At 45.0% G+C, this 22,091-nt stretch overlaps 1 protein-coding gene across 2 annotated transcripts in view; it reads left to right on the top strand.

Annotated features, from left to right (window-relative positions):
* Window positions 1–977: 977 nt before the first annotated feature.
* LOC147444076 (uncharacterized) overlaps window positions 978–22,091 on the top strand; it is a 46,423-nt gene continuing 25,309 nt past the window's right edge. The window contains exons 1-2 of one of the 2 annotated variants that reach the window (XR_015190013.1): window positions 978–1,736; window positions 16,556–19,313. The gene's annotated coding sequence lies outside the window, so the exon portion shown is untranslated. Of the gene's footprint in view, window positions 1,737–16,555; window positions 19,314–22,091 lie in introns of those variants that run through there. The other variant, XM_086526815.1, reaches the window with a different exon arrangement.

The raw sequence follows: 22,091 nt of genomic DNA, 5'->3' as shown, positions 1-22,091 counted from the left end.
GGCATGACATCCCTGCAACTCTTTCCTGACTTTGTTCCTAGAGTCCTCTTCTTGCAGAATAATTCCGCTTTCTTGGACGCAAAGTCGTTCGTTGGGAATCTCAACTTCCGGATCACAACTCCAGAGTTTACCTCTCTCCAATCCGTGGATCTACTTCCCAAACTCGGGTATGAAACCCTTGGGCTGATCTGGCTCTAGTTCTTCAGAGCGCTTTTCTTATGCAGAGGCTCATGCCTTCCTCTGCTTCTACTCCCTCACGAAGAGGAAGTACACCGCAATCAAATTTTCAGAGATCATAACATGAAAAACATTACTTCCAAAGTCTCGGCACTCGAAACGCAACTCGATTCTCGAAAAGCAATTCCTTGGAAGAGATCTCTGCACATAGGATCCTCTCTTCCAATCCTACACACAAAAGAGGTGTGGTCTCGGGTTCCTTCTCGTAAATCAGCCCCGTCCTCGTCGTTTATGGGTTGAAAACAGAGAAAAACAGCAGCTTGCTCGATGGATTCGATCTTCGTAGGCGCTTCTTCACAATGGTACCTGACTACAATGGTCTTGGCGACATCTGGTACACTCGGGGCAGCCATGGGACTAGCCGGCGGTGCCATCTTTGTTATATTTTCTTCATCTCCAGATGTTTCACACACTGTCTACAGGCTCCTCACCACTCACGTGCATTGGCCCTTGGTTCTGGGTTGGCCACCCATACACCTGCTGGACAGGGATCTCAGGCACACTTAAGGTTTTTCAGCACATTTCCCACTTCAGACCTGTTTTGATCACATATTCCCCCATTTATATTGAAGGGTCCTATTTTTAAATCATTGGGCTATATTGAGGATTATTGCCCGACCAACCCCTATTCTCCTATATATAGGAGGGGGGGCACCCTCTTTCTCATTGTCTTGTATTATCATCACCATGTAGCCATCTGGGGTTATTGAGCTGCCAGCCTTTCCACCATCTGTCTCATGTCATGTCTCTTCTCTCTCTATGTCTCATGGTGTTCCATTGTCTCCATCCTCTCCCCTTCCGTTGCACACTCTGACATGGTATCAGAGCAGGCTTTTGCTTTTTTGCCATCACCATCACTGATGAGAAGTTTCCATCGCAAAGGATTTGTCCTCTCCAACAACATTTTTTCAACCCATGCGTTGTCAGCACTTGGGCCCTTGCGTTTTCAGATTTGAGGCTCCTCTCCTATCGCCTATGCTTCCTCTGCCCAACGCCTATCCCTTTGCCCCTCTACCTCTGCCTGCGTTTTCAGATCTCCAGCGTTTTCAGCAGGAAGTGCTTCTCTCCTTACTGTTTTTTGCTGGCTGCCCAACGTTGTGCAGGTTTAGGACTCACCTACACCAGCGTTTTCTGGTTGGTCTTGTTCAGCTTGGTTCTATTTTCCCGGCTGGAGTTTCCCTCCTTGCCCACTTTGCCATTGCTGCCCCGTTCCATCCCTTGACCTTCTACCTTCAGATTTGGGACTTATTCCTCGCTGTTTTCAGCCGGTGCTTGGTGCCTCAATTGTCCTTTCCCCAAACCTTCAGCATCTTCAGTGATCCACTGGATTCCGGCGTGTTTTCAGATCGCATTTCAACTTTGTCTTTTCTTCTCCGACATTGAGAGTGGACTCAGATATAGGTTCTGGCACAATGGACGGATCTCCCTCGACATTGCAGATCTTCCCTCCCTGTAGCTCTCTTGCCCTCGGGAAGATGCAGGGGATTAGATTCGTACAGGTACTTATGTTGACGTGCTTGTGTTTTCCACCGCTACTTCTTTCTCAGTAACCCTCCCTACCTCTCTCTCGATTGTTCTCTCTATTTGGGATTGCCCTAGTCACCTCTTTCATTGATTCTCTGTACGATAGACCCGTGCCTCTTGGCACGTCAGACACTTCTTTTGGACATGTACTCCTAGATGTGAGTATCCTTTGGCATCTGGATGCTTGCAAGGTTTCTTCTGGCACACTGCTCCATGGTGGCTCTTTTGCCTTGCCTCTACTTGGTAGAGTCTCTTCCTTGCTTGTGCTTGGTTCTGTGGCTCCTCCACTTGCAGTTTGGATGCACCTATGCACTACTTACACGGTGAAGACCTCTTGGATGTTCCTTGCTTTGCTGGTCTATTCCGAGGCTATGACTTCTACATCACCGGTCATTCTTCTCGATGCATCCTCGCAACCGTCCTTTACCTCACCACATTTCATTACTTTCCGGGGGGGGGGGAGGAGTTCTTCTATGTCATGTGTCTTTACGACTTGCACTTGTAGACTTTCTCTTGGATTTTTTGTCCAGACCCCGGTGGTGGATATGCTCCCACAGGTTCACTTTCCCCAGGATCTCCTCTTACCCTTTTGTCCGATATTGTGTGTCTACCATGGAACGGCAGATCATATTGCAGCTTTTACTCCTCAAGATGACTCTTCTCTCGGAAGATTACAGATACTACGGTCTCTACATGGATGGATTGCTTATCTTGTCATCTTGTCTACTATGGTGGACGATGCCTTCCCTATTGAGCCTCTTCTTCATGCTCTTCCTCTCTCTTGTGCTCGAGCTTCTTTGACTTGGATATGCTACCGGTTTCCCACCCTGGCAGTTTTTCTCTCCTCTTGGTCAGAGTGCTCCTCCTCATGGGGTCCCCATGTCTTGTCTCCTGCTGCTACGCTGGGTCCCTCCATCCTAGTGGTGATCATCACCGATGAGCTATTGGATGCTCATCTTCGGTTACTTCCTCATATAAATCCTCTTCAACGACTTATTCCGTAGCTTGCTAGTCCATCAGCTTCCTTGTGCGACTTGATTGGAGTTTCCTCACCCTTGGTCATCATCACATTGGTGCTGTACGGATTGTCGTGTTGTTTGGTTGGCGCTCCTCATCCTTTTCTCCCGAGATTTACATCTTCTCCTAGTAAAAATCTTCTCCAGATTTACTAGGCGTGTTGCATTCTTCTCAATAGCTTCTCCGCATCTGTTGTTGAGAGAGGGTGTTAGATTTTCTACATCTCTAGATGCTTCGCACACCGTCTACAGGCTCTTCACCACTCATGTGCACTGGCCCTTGGTTGTGGGTTGGCCACTCGTACACCTGCTGGACAGGGATTTCAGGCACACTTACCGTTGTTCAGCACATTTCCAACTTCAGACTTGTTTTGGTCACATATTCTCCCATTTATATTGGAGGGTCATATTTTTAGGTCATTGGGCTATATTGAGGATTATTGCCCGACCAACCCCTATTCTCTTATATATAGGAGGGGGGGCACCCTCTTTCTCATTGTCTTGTATTATCATCACCATGTAGCCATCTGGAGTTATTGGGCTGTCAGCCTTTCCACCATTTGTCTCCCGTCATGTCTCTTCTCTCTCTGTGTCTCATGGTGTTCCATTGTCTCCATCCTCTCCCCTTCTGCTGCACACTCTGACGATCTTCACCGCTGAAATTCTGTAGCAGCATCCCCTTTCTTCCAGTGCTGATTGTTTTCTCCTCCCAAGAGTGAGGGAGGTTCACCTTTTATTGCTCTCGACCACCGACAGGAATAGGGCCACTTTGCCAGCAGGAATAGGGGCGCTAGAGAGAGGGAGAGAGAGATAACTGATGTTCAACCAGAAAGAGAGAGAAGAGGACCGTACGCTATGCTTTATATATGGAGCGCTGATTTTTTTTTTTGCCTTATTTTAATTGAGGGCCTGCCCACTTTTTAAGTGGGTGGCCGGACTTTGTTTAAAAATGGTATGAACCTGCTCAAAAACTCAATAAAACCTTATAAGTTGAAAATCATGCTTACATAGCACTTCCCAGGCGTCCCTGTATGCAACCACATGCATGAATGCAATGCAGGCTTAGACTTCCTCGCGGGAAAGCATGTGTTTTCGCGAAAAGCAACTTGCTTTTTGAGAAAGCAACTGTATTTTCTTAAAGTTTCCTCTGAATCCATATTCATTCAAGTGCTTGCTCATCCTTGTGCACAATTCTAACACAGTTCGGAATTTTGTCTCGATTACGGAATATTCTCTTTCTGATGCCCTGGTCACCCACCCTGTGACGCATCAAGAATACCCATTAGCTAGTCCTTACAGTACAATCTCCTTCGCGATACTCTGTCACCCATCCTATGAGGCATCAGAGATGTCTGTTCCCGGATAGCCGGATACTTCTTCCCTGATGCTCCCTATTACCCATCCCATGTGACGCATCAAAAGTACCCGTTCCTGGTGGCCTTACAGATATTCCTGTTCACAGTGCACTCGTCATTACTCTGAATGACGCACTAGAAATACTCTGTACTCGGATGTCTCCAATGAGAAAAACCCTCTCACTTAAAAAATCCAAATAATTCATTTATAATTATTTTCTTGTCAGATAAAGCCAATTTAGCAACATCCCTCTCACTTATAAACAGTTGTCCTCAATTGTAGAGGTCCAATTGAACTGCCCGGAAAGAAACCGAAAAGTTTCCAAGTCTTGCTCAAGGGTGAGTTGTGCTAGTTCTTACTCAAAATTAAATCAAACAAATATTCAATAAGTCAATACTTACCTTGCCAGTTCATGTCCTTCCTCTAGTATCTCAAGGATATCCTTCACCAATCATCAAACTTACGAGCCATGTAAGAACTCATCATTCGCGTCTTTCCAACAGGTCGGAAGTTTCCTCATTCGAGAATCTGTTAACTCACTTTCTCCTTCTCAACCTCGAGAACGATAATTCAACTAGAAATCAACCTAGGTATCTGTCCTTGCGCATAATCCAGCGCTGTTAGTCCAGAGGATATTAAACCTCTCGTGTCCTCCCACATAGGGAATGCTCAGATCATAGAGCATTAATCTCGGTGTCTTTCTTTGACAAACAAAGTCTACTGTCACATTAAAGAAGGCCCTTGTTTCGGGTCGTCGCTTAACGTAGGTAGACCATTCTAATCCGAAGATTCCTTGTGCACAGTGGCACTTCTTTCCAATCTTTTTCTCGTGCGAGTTATTACCACCATTAGTGTTTTCCCGACGTCCATTAGCGTCTCTTCCTTGCAAAATCATAAAAAAATGATTCATCTTGCAAGCATCAATGAGGACTTGCAAAATCTCAGGCAGATAGGATTCTAGCCATAGCATTTTCTGAACGTACGTTCAAACCCGGATCACACTAGAGCGAACCTTCTTGATTCTCAGGGATGTTTTCTCAAATATGGTGAAGGTAGTTCTTTTCATCTTGGAATATAAGAGTTCATCACTTGACTTGCTTATCGGGAAGCGTATCCGACAACCATAACTTGCTACGTGAGTGGTCAATCCACGTGGTGTACACGATGTTCAATGACCGTTAGAAAATCCCTTCTCAATAGAGAAATACAGAGCAATCGGACAGATCTCACAAAGAGATTCTTGTGTTGAATTCTAGTCACAGGCTTATTCGTGAAGTTCCTTTGTGTTGTAAAGTTAAAGTAATGATCGGATGAAAGCCAAAGTCTACCGCCCTATGGGCCAGTTTCATGGTTCCGTTGCCGGGACAGAATCACGTTTTCCTCAAGAAGTGAGCCTTGGTTGGTTTTTGAGCAAAGACACAGCACAGGAACTTGGATTTACACTATGGTTGACAGTACGAATGACATTAGGGAAGAGGGTTCCTCTTCACAGCACAGACAGGAAATTCCGCATGTTTTTATATAACCTTTTCAGCGTTTTTGATATATAGCCAAAAAGTGATCAAATTAGGGCTGGTTTTTTGCTGCGTTTTTAGGGTTTGCAAGTATGAATGAAGATGAGATAGGGAGAGGTCTCACGGTGGTAGACTGGCCACTAGATCTCCTGCGGGAGTGATGTGGGTCTTCCAGGTGGCACGTTGCTCGTCGATTCCGTGAGGCGATTGCTTGGATTCTTTGACGCATTGGTAAATCATCTTGAAATTGATCTTACTTGGTCATGGGTAGTACGTTAGAGTGTTGTGGAATTATGCTCGTTTGCAGAGGCAAGAGCCTCTTGCACAGGTAAAAGTTAAGGGACAGGTTGCAAGATGCTATTTGGTGAAGTTCAAGAACTATCTCCCTATGGATGCAAAGTGGATGGAAGAGCATGAACTATCAGAGTCACCAAATGTATTGCAGCTTTACCTTGAGGCCTTTTGGTTACAGCCTACGTATGTCCCAACCCAACGTTTGCAAAGGAGGGGTAATGGTAGAACTAGCACACCAAATGTACTCATGGATTCAATGCAATAGTAGTATACATTGTTTGACAAAAGTATGAAGGTCTCATTAATTCATTTGTACACATGTTTTGATAGTCTTTCTTGCGGATACATGCGGTGATAAAAGGGTGCTTACCAGACTAAATCATCTATGGCATGTATATATGGCACACAATCGAGGACGTTTGTGATTTTAAGAGGGTGGTATGTCACGAGGACGTGGCAATTGTTAACTTGAGTTGTTGGTTTCTTTTCGATGATTTTTGTTCAATTTTTTAGATCCTCTTTTTGAAGTTGCCAAATGGCCAGACATTGTATGGCCAGTGTGAAACGGCCGACGGCCGAGAGTTTCACCCGCAATCGGGAAGGGCAGGTCACCACAAGTTGGTCGGGCCAATCGACACTAGAATCCGAGCAGTAAAAGGGTGTTTAGGCTCAGTTCAAAATCATTTAGGCCCCTCGCTACACTTATAAGTCAGCGGGTACTAGGGAATTAACTCAAAAGAGGCAAATTGGACACATGGCGGCTTTAGATGCATTTGCCAGAAGCATGAGGGGGTGTCCATTTCAAGAGAGGGGGACTGATTTCAACTCATAAGTGTGCTACAGTGTGTGTGAGTTGTGGGTGTAGGTGCTCACAACTTTATTGGAAAGCTTGCCTTCTCCCTTGCTCTATGTAGCGCGACAATTTGCTCTCACGCATCTCTCTCCCCCCTTTGCACATATGGTAATGCCCCTCTAGTTGGGCTTCTCAGATGACCATGTACAATTATGGGGGTTTTATGAAACCGGCCTGTTTAGTCCAAAAAGGGCGGTAGACCTTAGACTTAAACCTTATTTGCTTTCACCCATTTAATTTGTCGCCCACTTTACCTGTACTTTCAAGACACAACAAAGGGGAAAGGGATACAGGCTGCTAGATTGCACCTGTATGAGAAGACCGACACCAGATTGGCCCCTAAATAGGCGCCCCTTTCGGTATTTCTTTATTCTTTAAAAGAGGGAATAAAAGCTGTGGTTCCCTACAAGCTGCCCCGCACAGTCTTGGCTGAATTTCAACTGTTCTGGCCCAATTTCGGCAGCATAACTGTACTAGGACCTTTCACAGTCAGTATCCCCACGCATTGGATGACTTTCCCTACGCATTCGGACACTTTACAAAACCTGGCGAGAGTCTGCAGCACGTTGAATTCTCAGTTTTCTGCCCCGAAAATGCGCCAGATCACCTGTACAGCGGTCCCCTTGCGTCCCCGAACCTCTTGGGGGTATAGGGTCCGTTTAGGGCCAAAATCCTAAACCTGCAAAAATACACAGCAGGCTGTAATTCGCTGTTTCGGGCTCCGTTTTGCGTGCCGGTCGCATCCGTAGCAAGTCCTCGAGCTCCCGCACCTGTAGGGCTACTTGCTCTTTGAATCGGACGAGATTTCACACGTGAAACCTCTCCGAATCGCCTGTACCTGCGGGGGATTAGCCGCTAGCTAATCCAAACTTGTGCAAGAGGCTCTTGCCTCGACAATCGCGCATGAACCCACACAACTGTACATTGGTCAATTGAAAAGCCAACTAGAGGGGCATAACATACTGCCATAGGGGAGAGAGAGGGCAATGCGTAGCGTGCAGGGCATCACTCCTGGCACCGCATTGTACATAAGAGGTAAGCAAGCACTCCATTGAAGCTCTCAACCTGTGACAGCCTGAAAATGAGCCCCTCTTCTCTCTAAAATCAGCGCCCCCTCTTCATTCATGAGGAAAGTGCACTGAAATGTGCCACTTGGCACATTTATAGGCCATTTCCCGTTTCGGGGTTGCCGCCTAAAAATCTCCCGACCGGTTGCCCAGTTGACTTCACTGCAAAGTAATAAAATGTTCCCCTTGTCATTCCGGAGGTAATGACGCGAACACATTTTCAGGTCCCAAAATAGCAGTTCGCTAAATTTAGGAGATGCTGCTATTGTATCTTTCTAGGTCATCCGACCCCCTTTGTACACTGCAGCCACACCCAGAACTGAAATGTAGCCTCTGTAGCAAAGGATTCCACTTTGACTAGTCAATGACTTCACTTTGGCTAACCATAGTCCTTGTCCAACCTTAGTGCTCTCTTGCTCTCAGGCCTGGACTCCCTCTCAACAGTTCCACACTAGCTATGCAATGCAGGGTAGTTAGATTTCCCGAGGGGTGTTTCGAAAAAGTGAAAGTAAATAAATAATAAGAAAGAAATAAAAAAGGATAGATAGTAGTCACATGCTGGTGACATACCCCCCTCTTGAAATCTCAAACGTCCTCGTTTGCATCTATGTCGTACTTGCTCACAGTCAACACTGGTGTATTCAACACCTGTCTACACATGTACTACACATACATGCTCACAGTCAACATTGGTGTATTCAACACCTCGTCGACACATGTATTGCGTGCGTGTGAACCCTGTCCCAATGACATAGTGGTAGCTTCGCATTGTGCCATTGCTTTGAGTCATTAACTTTGCAATGACAAAATGGTAGCTGTGCATTTTGCCACTGTCTTTTTTTGAGCTCACTTTAAATACCATGTACATCATTTGTTTCAGGAGCCATTGTCACACTGACAATCCATGTAGCTTTGAAACTCAAGGGGTCAAGGTAGGTTGCAAATCGAAGGCTTCAAGGTAAAGTGATAACACAATTGGTGATTCTGCAAGTTCACCTTCTTCCATCCACTTAGCATCCATTGGTGGATAGTTTCTGAACCTCACCAAGTAACGCCTAGCAACCTTGCCTTTGACTTTTCTTTCTTTATGTGCCAAAGTCTGTTCCGGGACCAAGATCTCGTCAAGTTCCTCGACTTCCGGATGATCTTCAGCTGACATATCTTCTGGCACATCACCCACATAGGGTCTGAGAAGACTCACATGAAACGCATTGTGAATCTTTTCACTCTCAGGCAATTTCAGCCTGTATGCAACATCACTGATTATGTCGCATACTTGAAAAGGCCCATATAGTAACGCATGCTGAGCTTTGGAAACAGTCTTTCCTTGCCCTTCATCTTCTTTAACCTTGCCTTTTCAAAGCGTAGAAGCACCCAATCACCAAGTGAAAATACAACTTCATGACGGTGACGATCAGCTGCTTTCTTTTGCTTTGCTTGAGTCTTTTCTAAGGCCACTTTGACCTTATTGTACATTTCATCCATGTCCTGAACATACTTATCTGCTTCAAATATCTTGTCCTTTGTATGCAGTATGGGAGGAACTTTCTTGCCACCTTCAACTATCTCAAAAGGTGCCTTGCTAGTTGATGAATGCACTGTATTATTGTATGCATACTCCACCAATGGCAAATACTGCTCCCACTTTCCTTTATGCTCTGACACATAGCACTTCAGCAGATCTAGGACAGTAGAATTTGCCTCTTCTGACTGCCCATCTGTTTGAGGATGAAATGACGAAGAGAATTTGAGCGTTCTCAAACAAGCCTCTCCAGAACAAACTTGTCATGCGTGGATCACGGTCGCTAACAATCGACTGTGGCATGCCATGATACTTGAAAATATTGCTCATAAACAAGCGTGCCATCTGATATGGCTTTATCTTCTTCCTGACAGGAATAAAATGAGCCTGCTTGCTGAATCTGCAAATGATGGTCCAAATACCATCGTTTCCTATCTGCGTTCTCGGAAGATCAAAGATAAAATCCATAGCAATACTTTCCCATGGTTTATCTGGAATAGATAGTGGTTGCAATAACCCTCTTGCCTTTTGCCTGTCAAACTTGACCTTTTGGCATATTAGGCATTCTCGCACAAAGGCATCCACATCTCTTCTCAATGTAGGCCAGTAGAAGAATGTCTCAACCGCTTGAACTGTAGCATCGAGACCACGATGCCCTGCATACGGTGGGACATGACTCTTTTTCATAACTTTGCGTCGCAATGGCTTTGTGACACACAATCTGCCATGCATCATCATGAAGCCATCTTTGAGAAGATGGTGTTCATGACGTTGTCCATCCATTAGCTGCTCGAAGACCCTTGCAAAATCTTCATCATTTGCATACTGTTCCCTCATATCATCAAGCTAATGATGATAAGGAATTGACAGCTGAAATTTGTGGCTTCCTTGACAAGGCATCAGCCACAACGTTCTTCTTGCCTTCCACATGCACCATCTGAAAATGGAACATGGACAAGATATTTGCCCATCGCATATGATTCTCAGATAACTTTGCATGTGTTAAGAAGTATCGCAAGGTCTGATGATCCGTTTGGACAACGAAATCTGCACCTAGCAGGTAGTGTTTCCAACTTAAGAGCGCATGAATGACGGCCTGCAGTTCTTTTTCATAGACTTGAATAGTCTTTTCTGGCCCTTGTAAGATTCTACTCTCATAGGCTACTACCCTGCCATCTTGCACTAGCACTGCACCAATGCTACTATCACAGGCGTCACAATGGACCACAAATGACTTCATAAGATCTGGCAACACAATGACTGGATCTGAAGTCATCTTTTCCTTTAAGAGATTAAAAGCTGAAATCTCTTTTTGTGTCCATCTAAAGGTGACTGCCTTCTTTTGAAGAGCATGTAAAGGTGAAGCAATCTCAGCGAAATTTCGGGTAAACCTTCTGTAATAGGAGCATAGTCCCAAAAAGCTTCGGACATGGTGCACCGTCTTCAAATCTAGCCATGACTTGATCGCTTCAACTTTTGCAGGATCCATTCTGACACCATCCTTTGAGACAATGTGTCCCAGAAAATGAATCTCTTCTAGAAAAAATTCACTTTTCTTTGCATTGATGAGCAACCTATGGCTACGTAGCTCTTTGAACACAATGGCCAAGTGATGCCTATGCTCCTTTTCATTCTTTGAGTAGACTATCATGTCGTCAAAGAATGTACCAACAAACTGCTGGTGTGTACGGAAAATTCTGTCCATCATCCTATTGAACGTAGCATGAGCATTTTTGAGACCAAAGGGCATCACTAAAAGTTCCTAATTTGTAAAGGCCAAACGTTGTTCTAAAAGCAGTCTTGTGCACATCCTCTGATCTAATGCAGATATGATGGTACCCACTCTTTAGATCTATCTTGCTAACTTAGCTGCTCCTTCTAATTTGTCCAGGATATCATCAATTCTAGGTATAGGGAACCTATTCTTGATTGTATTCTTGTTCAGTGTACGTAGTCGATGCACATACGCCATGAGCCATCCTTTTTTTGCACCAACAACACTGGAGAACAGAATGGAGATGAACTGGGCTGAATCAGCCCCTTTGCTAACAGCTCCTGTACTTGGCTCATTATCTCTTTCTGCTGAGCCGCACTAACCCTGTACGGAGGCTTATTTGGTGGGCTACTGCCTGGCACCAAATCTATCGCATGGTCCTCGGGTCTCTCTGGCGGTAATTGAGACGATAATGAATCGGAAAAACAGTCTCTATACTGTTGTAAAAACATTGACCTTTCTTTATCTAACATAGATAAATTTGATTCATCACAATCTGACACTTCACGGGCAAAAACCAAGTACGCAGAAAGATGCTTTTTCATTACAGAAGTAATAGCAGAAGCTGATACAGTGGGAATAGACTCCCCTTTAAGCTTTACATCCAGAATGTGAGTCTTTCCCCTGCTCTGCACAGTGATCTTTTTGTTGTAGGCATCCATGATTCCCTGTACACGAAACAACCAAGGAATACCTAGCAACACATCACATCCGTCCAGTGGCATGATGTAAACTTCTTCAGCATCTACATATAACTGGATATGTAGACACAACTTTCCGATGATGGGTGTCACAGCCTCTGTATGGCCAGGACATGCCAAACCTGCCTCTGCTGTATACCCCATCTCTTCAGGTCTAATTCCCAACTTTGAAGCCAATTCTGGGGAAATGAAGTTGGCTTTGGCACCTGGATCAAAGAAGATAAGCACTGTTTGATCCTTGACCTTTCCCCATGCTCTGCAAAGCTCACTTGCATCTGAATTTGGCTTGTCGCCCACCATATCTGGCACTAGACCAGCCATGGGCCTCTTTCCTTTCCTGTCCTCCTTGTCTTCAGAATCAGCTGGCCTTTTCTTTTGAGGACAATTGTAAGCAATGTGGCCAGGCTGCTCACAGTTAAAGCATTTGTTCTCTGGCCTCAGGACCTTCTTTTGCTCTTCCGACTTGCGAGGAAAACGTCTTTTCCATTTCTTTGCTGGTCCCTTTTCTGATTCAGCCGTAGCTTTGCCTTTCCCTGCATTGGCTGGCTCCTGAGCCCCTTTAGGAACCTCATTGGGAACGTACTTCGCTGAATTTTTCTTGGCTGATCCTTCCTTGACACCAGTATTAAATTCACAATCTTCTCCCTTGAGCAAACCATTGCTAGTGTTTGCTACCTTGATGAGCTGCGTCAAAGTAGTGACTTTGGTCTTCGTGCAGTACTTTCTCAATCCTTTGGGTAGGCCACAACAGTATTTTTCAATCTGTTCTGTCAATGGCACAAACCTATAGGAAGTTACTGGAAGTAGAGCTTTCCAAAACTTCCGATTGTAGTCATCGAGATTCTTGCAAGTAGCAGCATCAAGTTGGTGCCATTCTGTCATGACATCTGCTTCAAAGTCGTCAGATAACCATGTTGCTGCAAAAATCTGCTTGAAGTAAATCCATGCGGACGAAGCTTGCCCTTGAAGCAATAAAGTTGTCCACCATTGTCTCGCATTCCTTGTCAAGAAAGTGGCTGCCTTGCGGACCTTTGAAGCCTCTGTAAAGTTTTCTCTGCATAGGCCTTGTCAAACTGCTGGAGGAATGAGAGAGCCTTCTTCCTGTCATCAAACCCTGTAAAGGTCGTGAATGCCACACCTTTTCCACCTTCTTTGTACGGAGTTGGCTTCTCCAGCGGCGCTAAGTTGTCATATGGAAGTGACTAAAACATGGGAACACTGTTAGGGTTCATCTGTGTTCCTTGGCCGCTATTAAGTTGACCTGGAAATGCCATATTTGGCTGTTGATTTGTAATTCCAGCCATACCAAAATTTGTCTGTGGCATCCCAAATTGGTCCCGAGTGCTTTGAAACCTTGGTTGCATGCCCATGACACCATACATGGGGTTAGGCATCATCGTTTGAGCACCCCCGAACACTGTTCCTGGCGTGTAAAACTGATTTCTAGGTGCATGACCAGCCATGCTCTAGAATATTGATCCACCTCCAAAATAGCCAAGGTGTATTGAAGGTGGTGGGAAGACTTGTTGCATAGCCTGTAGGTTGCTTCCCTGCCCATTAGAACCAGCTATAGGCTACTGAAAGGTGGCTGGTTGAACTGGTACAACTTAAAAGACTGGCATTTCAGTCACCTGTTCTTGCACCTTAGGCACAGATTTTGGAGACTGCATGGTCTCCGTCCAGTGTACAGGTGTTTCGATTGATTCTGCAGTATGAATCACCTGTGCTAGAGCCTTAACAGACTTTTGAATATGATCCAGTGACCCAACTTGCTGAGACCGAAGAGGAGGTTACAGAAAGGCTAAAAACCTCGGGTTCTGCATTACTTGTGTGAACATAGCCACAGCAGTAGCCAACTGGGTCCTGAATATATCATCATCCGTCTGTGGTGGCCTTGAAGACTCACCCACTTCATGTGTCTGTTGACCCTGTGAAGAGGAAACCTCTTCAGTCACATCATCTGGTCTGTCAGCCATAATTACAATTCCCTGTGTCTGATCTATGATCCCCTGTGTCTTCAAGCCCAAACTGACCAAGGCTCACTTCTATGGGAAAAAGTGATTTAATCCCGGCGATGGAACCATGAAACCGGCCTGTTTAATCCAAAAAGGGTGGTAGACCTTAGACTTAAACCTTATTTGCTTTCACCCATTTTTGTCGCCCACTTTACCTGTACTTTCAAGACACAACAAAGGGGAAAGGGATACAGGCTGCTAGATTGCACCTGTATGAGAAGACCGACACCAGATTGGCCCCTAAAATAGGCGCCCCTTTCAGTATTTCTTTATTCTTTAAAAGAGGGAATAAAAGTTGTGGTTCCCTACAAGCTGCCCCGCACAGTCTTGGCTGAATTCCAACTGTTCTGGCCCGATTTCGGCAGCATAACTGTACTAGGACCCTTCACAGTCAGTATCCCCACGCATTGGATGACTTTCCCGACGCATTCGGACACTTTATAAAACCTGGCGAATCTGCAGCACGCTGAATTCTCAGTTTTCTGCCCCGAAAATGCGCCAGATCACCTGTACAGCAGTCCCCTTGCGTCCCCGAACCTCTTGGGGGCATTAGGGTCCGTTTAGGGCCAAAACCCTAAACCTGCAAAAATACACAGCAAGCTGTAATTCACTGTTTCGGGCTTCGTTTTGCGTGCCGGTCGCATCCGTAGCAAGTCCTCGAGCTCCTGCACCTGTAGGGCTACTTGCCCTTTGAATCGGACAAGATTTTGCACGTGAAACCTCTCCGAATCACCTGTACCTGCTGGGGATTAGCCGCTAGCTAATCAAGTACCTGTGCAAGAGGCTCTTGCCTCGGCAATCGCGCATGAACCCACACAACAGTACATTGGTCAATTGAAAAGCCAACTAGAGGGGCATAACATACTGCCATAGGGGAGAGAGAGGGCAATGCGTAGCGTGTAGGGCATCACTCCTAGCACCGCACTGTACATAAGAGGTAAGCAAGCACTCCATTGAAGCTCTCAACCTGTGACAGCCTGAAAATGAGCCCCTCTTCTCTCTAAAATCAGCGCCCCCTCTTCATGCATGAGGAAAGTGCACTGAAATGTGCCACTTGGCACATTTACAAGCCATTTCGCGTTTCGGGGTTGCCGCCTAAAAATCTCCCGACCGGTTGCCCAGTTGACTTCATTGCAGGGTAATAAAATGTTCCCCTTGTCATTCCGGAGGTAATGACTCGAACACATTTCCAGGTCCCAAAATAGCAGTTCACTGAATTTAGGAGATGCTGCCATTGTATCTTTCTAAGTCATCCGACCCCCTTTGTACACTGCAGCCACACCCAGAACTGAAATGTAGCCTCTGTAGCAAAGGATTCCACTTTGGCTAGTCAATGACTCCACTTTGGCTAACCATAGTCCTTGTCCAATCTTAGTGCTCTCTTGCCCTCAGGCCTAGACTCCATCTGAACAGTTCCACACTAGCTATGCAATGCAGGGCAGTTAGATTTCCCGAGGGGTGTTTCCAAAAAGTGAAAGTAAATTAATAATAAGAAAGAAATCAACAAAAAGGATAGATAGTAGTCACACGTTGGTGACAGTTTTATGCGTGTTTGCCAAGGCAAGAGCCTTCTATACAGGAACTGGATTAGCTAATTGCTAATCTCCTTCAGGTATGCACAGCTCCATCGCGAAGGAATACGAAAACGGAGAGTTTTCTCGCATGAAAACTCGTCTGATTTACAGGGGAATTGTCCCATTGCGTGCGGGAGCACCTGAGACACACGTAGGCGTGCTCGCTCCGCTCAAAACGGTCCCAAAACAGAGAATTACAGCCTGTTGTGTTTTTTTGTAGGTTTAGGGTTTCGCGCTTAAACTGCAGAGAATCGCCAGGGGAGCCTCGGAAAGGCCTTGAGATGCGTGTACAGGGCATTAGGCAGCTAACAGTGGCAAAACAGAAAATTACAGCATGCTGAAATTGACCTGTAGCTCACTAGAAAGCTTCCATATTGCAAGGGAAAGTGTCCTTGAGGTGTACTTTTGACCTACAGGGATTTTTGCATCGTTAGTTGGCAAAATTGGGTCAAAAACCTGCAATTACAGCCATGGACAGGTTTGGACAGCTTGGTGAGGGCTAGTTGGAAGCGTTCGGATCGTTTATTTGCCAAGGGAGCCTCGGGAAAGCATTGGGTGCTTGTACATGACAATTTAGAGAGATTTCCTGCGAGGAATCTCGTCTAATTCAAGGGGCAAGTGACCCTACAGGTGCGAGAGCTCGAGTGCGAGAGCTCGAGAGCTATCCACAGAAGTGATCGGCACTCGGAGCGCAAAACCGAGAATTCAGCGAGTTGTAATTTCTCGCTAGGTTTTGTAAAGTTCTCTAAAGTGTGTGGAAAGTCAATGTTTAGTTGGGCTTTTGTCCGTGGAGACTTCTACTGTGGTTATGTTGCTAAAATCGGCTTAGAGTAGAGGAATTTCAGCCCGATAAAAGTGGGACAGCTTGTAGAGGTTTACTGGTTTTTCTCAAGTTTCATAAGAATAAAGAAATACCGAAAGGGGCGCCAGTCTTTGGGGCCAACAGGGTGTCGCTGTCTGCTTGGTGGCGCTCTAGCTACCAAGTTGTGAAATGTCTTGAAGTGTTGAATTCCAATCACATGCTTATTCGTGATTTTCCTTTGTGTCGTAAAGTTTATGTAATGATTGGGTGAAAGCTAAAGTCTACCGCCCTTTGGGCTTGTTTCAGATGCAAACACATATGCTTGCATTCTGAAGGCATGTGGTACTATGCAAGACGCTGATATCGAGAATGCACTGATTGTTGGATACGCTAAACAGGAGCGGGCGAGGAAGCTATGGACTGTTTTCAGCTAATGCGAAGCGAGTGCATCTCTCCAGATGCAATGACCTATGCTTACATCTTAAAGGCATGTCGTAATTTGGAAGACGCTAAGATAGACAAAAAAACTCGTGACGATAATGTTAGTCAGGGGCTGTTGAAAAAAAAATGTTATGCTTGGCACAGCCTTGGTCGACATGTATGCCAAATGTGGCAGGGCCACGAATTCCTGGGCTGTTTTCAGCAAATGTGAAGCGAGTGAATCTCTCGAGATGCAGTCACCTATGCTTTCGTCTCGAAGGCATGGGCAAGAAAATTCACGATGGTATCGATAGTCAGGGCCTTGGTTGCCATGTATGCCAAATATGGTGTACTTCAGAAAGCACAAAAACTACTTGAGGAGCTTCTTGTGTAGGATGTGAACTCTTGGAATGTATTGATTACAAGATATGTGGAACAGGGCATGACCAGGAAGCTCTGGGCTGTTTTCTGCAGATGCAAAGTCAAAGCGTCTCTCCGAATGAAATCACCTATGCTTTGGTCTTCAAGGCAATGCTTACATATTGAATTACACAGGGGCTGTGTGCTTGGCAGTGCCTTGATTGACATGTATTCCAGATGTGGTATGCTTGAGGAGCTTTCTGTCGGGAATCTCGTCTCTTGGAACACATTGATTGTGGGATATACTCAACAGGGACAGGGCCAGAGAGGTATTTTCACCTGATGCGAAGCGAGCACAACAACAATCACAACGATCTTGGTTTTGTCAAGTGTGGAGGAGGATGGAACTTTGCTGCTTTGTGCCCTTAGCCTGTGGCAACCTTGACGACAATTGCTGAACCGACCTATCCCACTCTTGGACGTTGTGTGCAGCCAACTTTTCCTTTTGTTGCGTACCCTATTTCTGCTAGATATTTTGTAACCTATGTCATTCTCCCTGGAGAAGTTTCTTCAATCAGTAGACATGGATTAAACACCACAACTGGATGTCAATGATCAATCCAAACATTGACGGGCATGTGCGAAATGGTCAAACCCCACACGTACTGAATTAAACTTGCTTCAGGAGCTTTCTGTCTGGAACGTCGTCTCTTGGAGTGCATTGATTGTGGGATATGCCCAACAGCGACATGGCCAGGAAGCTCTGGGGTGTTTTCAGCAGATGCAAAGAGATGGCATTTCTCCAATTGCAATGACCTACACTTGCATCTTAAGACATATGGCATTACACAAGATGCTGATATGGGGAAATGAATTCACGATGATATATTATGACAAGGGCTGTTAAAAAAAGATGACGTGCTTGGAAAAGCCTTGGTTGAAATGTATGCCAAATACTCTAGAAAGCTCCAAAAAGATCTTAACGAGCTTCCTCTCCAAAATGTCGTCTCTTGGAACGCATTGATTGCAGGATATTCCCAACAAGGACAGGGCCGACAAGCTCTCAGTTGTTTTTAGCGGATGCAAAACGACGGCATTTCTCCATATGCAATCACCTATGCTTGCATCTTGAAGGCATGTGGCCTTACGCTGGACTCGACAATGATGATATTGTGAGACAGGGGCTCCGTGCTTGGTACTGCCTTGATTGACATGTATGCCAGATGCAGTGTGCTTCAAAAAGTAAAAAAGGTTTTTGAGGATCTGCCGTCGCAGAATATTAAGTCTAAGAATGCACGAATTGCTGGATACGCTAAACAGGAGCGGGATGGGCTGTTTTCAGCTAATGCAAAGCGAGTACATCTCTCCAGATGCAATAATCTATTCTTACATCTTGAAGGCATGTGGCAATTTGGAAGACGCCAAGATGGACAAAAGAACTCATGACAATATTGTTAGTCATGGCACTGCCTTGGTCAACATGTGTGCCAAATGTTGCAGGGCCAAGAATCCCTAGGATGTTTTCAACAAACGTGTAGCGAGGGAACCTCTAGATGCATTTACCTATGCTTTTGTTTTGAAGGCATGTGACACTATGCAAGACACTTGGATAAAAAAGAAGTTGTGCTTGGCATTGTCTTAGTTGCCATGTATGCCAAATATGGTGTACTTCAGAAAGCACAAAAACTGCTTGAGGAGCTTCTTGTGCAGGACATCAACTCTTGGAATGCACCGATTACAAGATATGTGGAACAGGGCATGACCAGGAAGCTCTTGGCTGTTTTCTGCAGATGCAAAGTAAGAGCATCTCTCCAAATGAAATCACCTATGCTTTGGTTTTCAAGGCTATGCTTACATCTTGAACTACACAGGGGCTGTGTGCTTGGCATTGCCTTGACCGACATGTATTCCAGATGTGGCATGCTCCTTATGAGAGCAAGCGTCTAGCATACTATAGTGCATGGTGAAGTCGAGTTGCTGCGTTTAATTCTATTGACGTGTTCGTTGAGCTTGGGGTTCGCCGTGCAGTAGTCCTACGAGATCTGCTGCGACTTCAACTGCTCACGGCAACTGTCAGGGAGCAATCTACTGCCGTTGCTCGCTCATGCTGAGGTCACTTGATGATGGGAGTTGTTTACAATTCCCCTCATGGCTCTTGCGGAAGTCTTGTCATCTTTTTTTTATTGTGTTTTTTGGGGTTGTTTCGCACGCCATAAAAGCAAAAGAAAGTGCATCAAAATAAAAAATAAAGAACAAAAAAATTGTTTCTTCTTCTTGGGGTCATCATAGAGTTGTTACTCAATCCCTACGCCTTGACTCGACGACATGTTTTCTGCAGATCCTGAAGGTCTGTTCTCCCACTCCATCAAGCTCCTTCATGACTCATCGAATAGATCTTTGAGGTCAATGGCATAATTAACTTTGATGCTAAATTTTCTAATTCTTGTTATAGTTATAGTCTTTTGAATGATTGCCTAGGAAGGTCTCTCCAGATTACTTTTATGCTCTTAAAGCTTCACTTCCATCTTCTTCTTCGTACCCTTGACTCTTATTTTGACATGATTGCTTTTAATCATACTACTAGAGTCTTATGATCCGTTCAATCTGATATAATTATGCACATCTCGATTTTTAAATTTTGTGTTTGAAAGATGACGATGTTTTCTGCTACTTGGGTATTTCCTCCTTTCCAGGTCATCCATTGAGCTTAGCGTTTGCTGTCCATTGGGTGGAAGGTTCTTTTTCTCATCAAATTTACTTATGCTCACCAATTGGTTGTTGCGCACTTCTTCCATGTGATTCACAGTGTGACATGAAACGTTTCGGGGTTTCGTGCGTTTTGGGGTTTCGAGGTTTCTGAAATGTTTCGTTTCGGGGCTCAAAGAAAGCGAAACACATGTTTTGTTTTACATGTATGTACCTATAATTGTACATTAATACATATAAATTTACCTGTCAAAACATGTGAAATACCAAAATCTGGATGTGAGATTTGAGTCACGAGTAAACAAGGTATTGATTTTTTTAAGGGTCTGGCGTGGTTCAAGGTCAACTGGTCAAAAGGGGGACAAAAAGAAAAAGTCGACTCGTTTCGCCTGTTTCGCCCGTTACGTCGAAACGTTTCGGCTGTTTCGCCGTTTCGGGGTTTCAGAGGGCCAATACTCTTTTTTATATCACACTGCATGTGAATTAATGCAACGTCGGTCTTAACACTTGTTTAGTGTTTGACAGAGACGACATATATTCACAATAGTGGATGTTTCGGTTACACAAGCACGTCTCCAACTTGACAACATTGCAAGGTCGGTTATCTGCATCCAATTCCCATGGCTATGCATTTGCTTGGCGCAACACATAAATGCTACGGGGCAGGGCACGGCTTCCATTTCTTATAACTTATGGAGAGACCACAATGCCAATGCTCCACCATACTTTTGTATGGCATTTCTGCATGATGTGTACTGTATACTTTGCATTTTCAGTCTGTGACCCTTCATTGCAAGGCAAAGTGTTTTAACCATTCACATTGCTTTTTTTAGCTTCATTGAAATATCGGCCTGCAATTTGGACAATCGAAATGTTGCTAAATTGGCTTTATCTGACAGAAAAATAATTCTAAATGAATTATTGGATTTATAAGTGAGAGGGTTTTCTCGCTTGGAACACCAAGAAACTAATTCTAAATGAATTATTAGAATTTTAAGTGAGAGGGTTTTTCTCACCGAAGATATCCGAGTACAGAGTATTCCTAGTGCGTCATTCAAAGGAATGACGGAAGCACTGAGAACGGGAATATCTGTAAGGCCACCAAGAACGGGTACTTCTGATGGGTCACATCGGATGGGTGACAGGGAGCATCGGAAAGAAGTATCCGACCATCCGGGAACAGACATCTCTGATGCGTCATAGGATGGGTGACATAGAGCATCGTGAAGGAGATTGTACCGTAAGTTCGGTAGGAAAGGACTAGGTGATGGGTATTCTTGATGCGTCACAAGGTGGATGACGGGTGCATCGGAAAGGGAATATCCATAGTCGGGAGGAAATTCCGAACTGTGTTAGAATTGTGCACAAGGAAAAAGCAAGCACTTGAATGAAGATGGGTTCAGAGGAAACTTTCAGGAAAAACAGATGCTTTTTGAGAAAGTGGGATTGCCTTTCGGGAAAGCAGATGCTTTCTCGCGAGGAAGTCTATGTGTGCATTACAACTGTGCATGTGATTGCATCCAGGGATGCCTGGGAAGTGCTGTGAAAGCATTGTTTTTAACTTATAAGGTTTTATTGAGTTTTTGGGCAGATTCAGACTATTTTTACAATATGCCGGCCGCCCACTTATTAAGTGGGCAGCCATCTGATAAATAAGGCAATAGATCAGCCAATGTTTTCTCTCTCTCTCTCTCTCTCTCTCTCTTTTTCTGGCAGAACAGAAAAAAAATATGAAAAAAAACAATTTTTGGGAAAGAAAAAAAAAAACGGCTGCAATCTCTACGCGAGCAGCTATTCGTGCCCGTGGCTAGGAGCTATAAAAGCATCACATGCCCTCACTCAGAGGGGAGGACCAATCTTTGCAAGGAGGAGATGCTGCTGCAGATTTCAGCCGTAAAGAAGACGTTGCCGGTGATGCCCATGGCTGCCCCAAGTGTACGAGATGTCGCCAAGACCGAGTGCGCGAGTTCCCTCGCGAAGAAGTGCCTACGAAGCGTGTTTCCATCGTGACAAGTTGCTGTTTTTCTCTGTTTTCAGCCCATAAACGTCGTAGACGGGGCTGATTTACGAGAAGGAACCCGAGAACACACCTCTTTTGTGTGTAGGATTGGAAGAGAGGATTTTCTATGGAGAGATCTCTTTCGGGGAATTGCTTTTCGAGAACGGAGTTGCGTTTCGAGCGTCGAGACTTTGAAGGTAACGATTTTCATGTTATGAACTCTGAGTATTTGTTTGCAGGTGTATTTCCTCTTAGTGAGGGAGTAGGAGCAGAGGAAGGTATGAGCCTCTGCAAGAGAAAAGCGCTCTGAGGAACTAGAGCCTGATCAGCCCAGGGGTTTCGTACCCGAGTTTGGGA

This window comes from Adiantum capillus-veneris, chromosome 13 (genome assembly GCF_014529385.1).
Source record: "Adiantum capillus-veneris isolate H3 chromosome 13, ASM1452938v2, whole genome shotgun sequence".
In the NCBI taxonomy this organism is placed as follows: Eukaryota; Viridiplantae; Streptophyta; class Polypodiopsida; order Polypodiales; family Pteridaceae; genus Adiantum; species Adiantum capillus-veneris.
The sequence above is the reverse complement of the archived record's forward strand: the minus strand, read 5'-3'. Positions and strand labels throughout refer to the sequence as shown.